This window comes from Alligator mississippiensis, chromosome 3 (assembly GCF_030867095.1).
Source record: "Alligator mississippiensis isolate rAllMis1 chromosome 3, rAllMis1, whole genome shotgun sequence".
In the NCBI taxonomy this organism is placed as follows: Eukaryota; Metazoa; Chordata; order Crocodylia; family Alligatoridae; genus Alligator; species Alligator mississippiensis.
This window is the reverse complement of record NC_081826.1, coordinates 157512737-157518767: the sequence shown is the minus strand read 5'-3', so window position 1 is coordinate 157518767 and position 6031 is coordinate 157512737.

The window sequence follows — 6031 nt, the reverse complement described above, 5'->3', positions numbered from 1 at the left end:
GTAAAGTTTTTGCAGGTCACCTCATGAGACGGTTGGGGGGGGGGTACACACCAACTACCAAAGACCATGGACCATGGAGCATCCCTAGTTCTACAGGGTCCTGAATGAGTTCTGGAGCGAGTACGGGCTACAGAAGAAAAGCCCAGTGACTATGTCCAACCACAAAAAGATACATAAGGTAGTCAGGGACAGAGACAGGCTATCAACCATGGAGATGCTCTCCGATGAGGACTGCCAAGCCATCTGAAACCAGATCTTCCACAAGGACCTCCGCAAGGACCACAGGGACTTGAGTTGGTTAATAGCGCACTAAGTACTCCCAGTGAGGGCGTGGAGGTACAGTGAGGGAAGAGGGATTCGACCCAATTGCCCCAGGGAAACCTGCCAAGAAGAAACGGAGACCACTGACCACCTCCTGTGGCACTGCCCATATGCCAAGGGTGTGTGGAAAAGGTAAGCTGGCTCCTTGAAGGAGTGACAGGAGTCAGGTTAATGCCAAGGGAGGCGGCGCTGTATAGACATCCGACTGAGCAGCAGGGGTTCTAGACAACACACTTTGACCAGTTTGTGTCCTTTGTCAGAAGTGTCCTGTGGCAATGTAGGAACCGTCTGTTATACAGGCACTCTGAAGGGAACAGACTGTGTTAGAATGTTTCTGAGTGAAGTCCAGTCCTACTACTGGAAATTGGTGAGAGAGGACGGAGAAGATGCAACCAACTCCACCTGGAAAAGCAACACCTGGCACAGGTTGTTGAAAGACCCACCAGGAAGGGAAGTGGACAGGGAGAACTAAGAGGCCAAAGATGCAACTAGACCTGGAGACAGTGAGAAGGACTACAACAGGATCAGCAGCAGCAGAAGTGACAGCAACATCGACATCGACAGTGAATGAACTGAGAATGTAAACCCCCAGTTCGGGCTTGGACTAAGGGCCTGCTTTTGGGTTAGGGGAGGTTAGAGGGCAGGTGCATGAGGGCACAGAGGAGTGGGTGCGTTTATTGTAATGGGAGCGCTGGCTTCTTAATGCGGTTTAAGATGTGTGATGGATAGGTTATGATAGAGGATGTATATATATATAACTCTCTCTATATAGAAATATATTGTATTTAAAAAAAAGTCATCACAAGTGAGTCAATATGGTGAGAGAAGGGCTAGTGGGCTAGTTGTAATGAAAAGAGCTTGAAGAATAAGCTCTGTGGCTGAAGGAAGAAACTGGGAACCACAATGTGGGCATGTCTACGCGTGTACTTTAATGTGCAGTAGCCTATTCTACTGTGCTTTAAAGCAATGTGTAAAAAAAGTGTTAATATGCTAATGCACAGTAGAATAGGCTACTGTGCATTATGTGTCACCTAAAAAGTGTGTGCTTACGCTACTGCACATTACTGCAGCCTGCATTTATATAGTATCTCAAACTGGAGGTACTAAATTTAATGCACATTAGGAAAAGTGCATTAATGCACATGTAGACATGCACAGTGACTAGCAAACTGATCATTTAAACCTTGTTTTGTGCCAGAGAAAGTACAACTAACTACATGCTGCCCCTTACTGAGAGTGGAACACAGCCCAGCCCTCAGAAGGCTTATTGGTATGATGGTTAATTAACACAGATTGGGAATGGAGTTAGGAACTATGCCCAGGTACAAAAAATGGGATTTTTAAATGAAAAAATATCAAATAGAATAAAATAGAATTTTGCTGTTGAAATAATGGGGAAAGTTCTACTTGCTATTTTCCCCCTTTTCTTAATTTACTTTCTTTTTTCCAGAAAAAGAGGAAAGTGAGCTAAAACATGTTACTTCTTTTCATTTATTTCCTTTTTCCTACTGGAAACAAACTGGGGAAAAAAGTGAAAAAAATGCAAGGAAAATGTTCAGAGAAGAAATCCACTTTGTCAGTCTTTCTTGGAAAAGTGTGAAACTATTATAATTATTTCAAAGTTGTTCCTTTCCCTCATTTTTTTAAACTTCCCACTTCAAGTCTCCAGCTCTGTTAGGAACACTGTCATACAAGTAGTATTTTTGGATCTGGGTTTCCCAGTGGGTGTAGCAATGTCATTTAGGGGTATTTCTACAGCAGTTCCCTTGAAGTAAGGGCAAAATGCAGCCATTTGGGAATTTTGGCATATCTATTAATTTATTTTGTGTTATCCTTTTCCATGGCTTTTTGGTATAGTTACCAGCCTCATTTTGCAACTCCTGTCTCCAGTCCCTCTGGACTTTTTTTAAACTCGTTAGATAGAACACATTCTAGCTTTTACTTTATTACCTTCAACCCACTTCTGAATTTCCTGAGACTATAAATCAGTCTTTGTTTTATAGATTTAGTTATGTTTTCTCTCATAAAGTTGTTTACTTTACAGAGTTTCCAAAATTCAAATCCAGCTAATGGTTGGAATGAGCGTATATAGGTCAATGCATGAAGATTCCTTGCAGTCTGATGACAATTATATGCAGCTGAAAGGAAATCTTTGAAATACTGGGAAATATATAGTGCCAGAACAGTCCAACTACAAGCCATATAGAGTTAGGATAAATATTTTTCTTCTTTAGGTCCCACTTACTGCAGATTTCCTTATAATTTGGTTGAAAACAATTAATACTAGTAGTTCATTTGTTCCAGACAATATCTTCCCCCCTTAAATTGCAAACACAAAAGGGGATTTTGTATAGCATTGTATGGCATACTCCTAAAAGACAGTATGAATATAACTGAGGGGGAGAAATGGACTCAAAAGAGCAATTTCTGTGTAACAAACTTGATTTTCCTCTATACGGCACAGCACACAAAGCGAAGATGTTAAGCACTGGCTCTACTCAGTGAATTGCTTCTGGTCAGCAAAGCACTTGATAATGATCCAAAAAGAAGTGGCCCATTATTTGTTACTACATTTTCCTTCTCAGTCATTAAAAGGCAACTAAAATTAATGCCTTCCAAATGTTACTTTTTAGCACAAGAAGTTCATAAGGATGCAACTCTGGATGGGAGCAGCGTTATCTAGAGTTAAGGTTGTTTGACAATCTCCATTACAACCATCTGCTTTAAATTGTTTGTACCTGTTAGCAAGCATTAACTAGTTGAGCTGACATTTCCAGGTAAGATGTCTGTCTCTTAATGAACTCAGTGTGATTTTTTTGATGGGCAGTGGAAGCACATTTCATGTAAAATGATTAACAGATTGCGACTAGAGGAAAATATGTTGCTTAATACATGTTTAAAAAGGCTTGTGCCTCTTTCGTTGAGAAACTCTGATAATCTGTTTTGCAGCAGAAGCTTGAAATTTGGTACGCTGGCAACCCTGGTACCGAGATGTGCATCTTGCTGTTGAAGAAAGGCTTCTCACATTTGACTAAGTTATACAAGCCTTTTCAAAATCTTGATTAGGAGTCTGGAGGCTAAATTCTCAGAAGATCCCATCTGCACTGAACATGTTCCAGCCCAATGGTGCTGCAGCTGAGCAGGACTGTATAGTGTTGAGGGCAGAGAGCTTGTCTCTCTTGTGCTCTTTCAGTCAACCCCTACCGTACCAAGGAAGCATGCAGGATATAGAGCCGGGGTAGGCAACCCCCAGCACGGGTGCCAGAGTGTGGCACTCGAAGGCATTTTGCTTGGCACACGTGCCTCAGGGTGGATGGCATAGAAGGGGCCGGGGCTACATGGTAACAGCAAGGATTGGGCCCCTCATAGCTCTCCTGTCATCCATCCCTGGCACACCAACATCTTACAAGTTGAAGTTGTGGGTGTTTTCGGCACTCTGCCCAAAAATGTTGCTGACCTCTGATATAGAGAATACCTTCCCTAAAGTACAGAGGAGGGGCAACAAAGAGACGTAGAGCAGGGGGAGCTACGTATAGGAGAAGAGAATAGCTTGACGGCAATATAGGTGGGACAAGAGCTGGAACAGGAGTGTAGATTGAGACAGACAACCTTAAATGACAAACTGTTCCTAGGGGCTAATGAGAAGGGGGACTGATCCAGCTGGGGAGAGCTGGTGGAGACATGGGAAGATCAGCCAGGCTTGATGAAAAGGAACAAAAGGAGCTGTGCCTGCCATGAACCCGCTTCCTTCCAAAACCTGGAATAGGTTCTCAGGTCTCTACACTTAGGAAAAGATCTGTGAAACCCACTGGTAAAGCATGTTTCTCACCCCCCTCTAGTGGCTGGTCCACTGAAAGAATGCTATCAGGTGCTCCAGTAACTCCCGTGGCATAGGTCTGGGCAGTCCATCTACATGTCCCAACCCTGCCCATGGCATGTGGGCATCTAGATGGTGCTGCACAATATAATTTCTGGGCTTTCCCCCCACTTTTTTTTGTAAAAACCTCAATAAACAAATCAGACAAATTATAGTGCACAGGCATGACACTGTTTTTAGTTATGTGACCCAGTGGTGTTTTTCGCTGCAAGATCCCTGATTCATTCAGTGAAAAGGATGGGCAGTGGTCTGGATAGCCCAGGGCTGTGCAGTGAAGGAGGCTGTTGTCTGCCCTCATTTCTGACAGAAGTGGGAAGGTATATACTGAATGAGGTAGGGGACCACAGAGAGAGAAAGAGAGAGAGAAGTTGGTTTCATGGCTAAGAGCAGAACTCTGCCTTGGGTTCTGCCTGCCTGTGCCCATGATGCTAGGGAAGTCAGTGCAACCGAAGGTTTCACAGGTAGTTGCTAATTGCCTGTCCCTCATTTTTGGGGTGCTTGGCTTGAGACCCTAGTCTGATTTGCAGTTGTGTGGAGCTCTCATATGTGCACCTGAAACCAGTGTGAACCGGTGCCTTACACACACAAAGTGCTACTTCACACGAAGTGCTCTGAAAAATCAAGCCCTAGACTTCTAAAAACCAGCCCTGAAAATTATGATACCTTTTCTTTCACCTGAATCTCTCTGTGCCTTACATCCTCCACTGTAAAATGAAGACACTACCTGTTGGCTTAGGGCTGTTGGGATGGCCAGTCCTTCTGTCTACTGGCCAAGCTGTCAGGATGAGGAGAGACCATGAGGAAACGGGGTGTGAATTGAATTTCCTGCAGCATGGATGGCCGGGGAGACCTACCGAATGACCAAGAGCAAATTAGGCACTGGACAAGCCTTGTCCATCCTGGGGGCTGAATAAGATGGGACCTGCATGGGGGACAATACATGCCAGGGTCACTAAGAGCTGCATGGCACTCCTTGTGCTGAACGAGCAGCATCCGGGCCACCAGACTGTCCCAGAAGGTGGGCAGCTTTACAGATGACCCACATCTCAGTGTGCTCGTACCTGTAAGGCGAGCTGCAAGGATGTTCTGTTTTTTTCATGAACGCTGCATGCCCCCAGAGGCTGGGGGGGGCATGGTGAGCTCCCGCAGGCGGTGGCAGCAAGCGACGAGCTCCTGTAGGCGGCAGTGGCACTGTCGACGGTGGGAGGGTGGGGTGGTGGTGAGCTCCGACCGATGGTTGGCGACCACTCACAGATGCCGCTGGCAGTGCTGGTGGCCCCCAGCGGCGATTGGGGACCACCTGCAGACGCTGCTGGCGGTGTTGGCAGTGAGGACAGGGAGTGGGGTGGCGAGCAGCAACCAGCTTCAAGCATCGCCAGCTGAGTTGGAGGCGCCTTTTTGCAGGGGGTGCACTGCCACACTCAGGGGGTGCACGTGCCGCCAGTGGGTTTTCTGCTACTCAGTCCTCTGTTGATACGGAGCCGGGCGCCTGTCTGTCCTCAAGAGAAAAACAGACGTCGCCCGGAACGGGGTCAGGGCCCGACCAACTTTTAGCACGTTCATTCAGCTAGCTGCGCAGTGAAAAGAAACTGCGATCCAGTTTTAACCGGAATGACAACTGCGCATCTGGGAGTTACAGAAATGAAGGTGCTCAAAGCTGGTCCCGGCCGTGCCCGGGCCGCCCCCTACTCCCGCCGCTGAGGGGCCGGGCCGGGGGCAGGTCCCGCAGCCGGCGCGGCCCCGCCTGCACGTGGTGGCCCCCGCCCCGCCCCGCCCCGCCCCCGCCCCAGCCAATAGGTGCGGAGGCATATTTGCATATCTGCCCTCACTTAA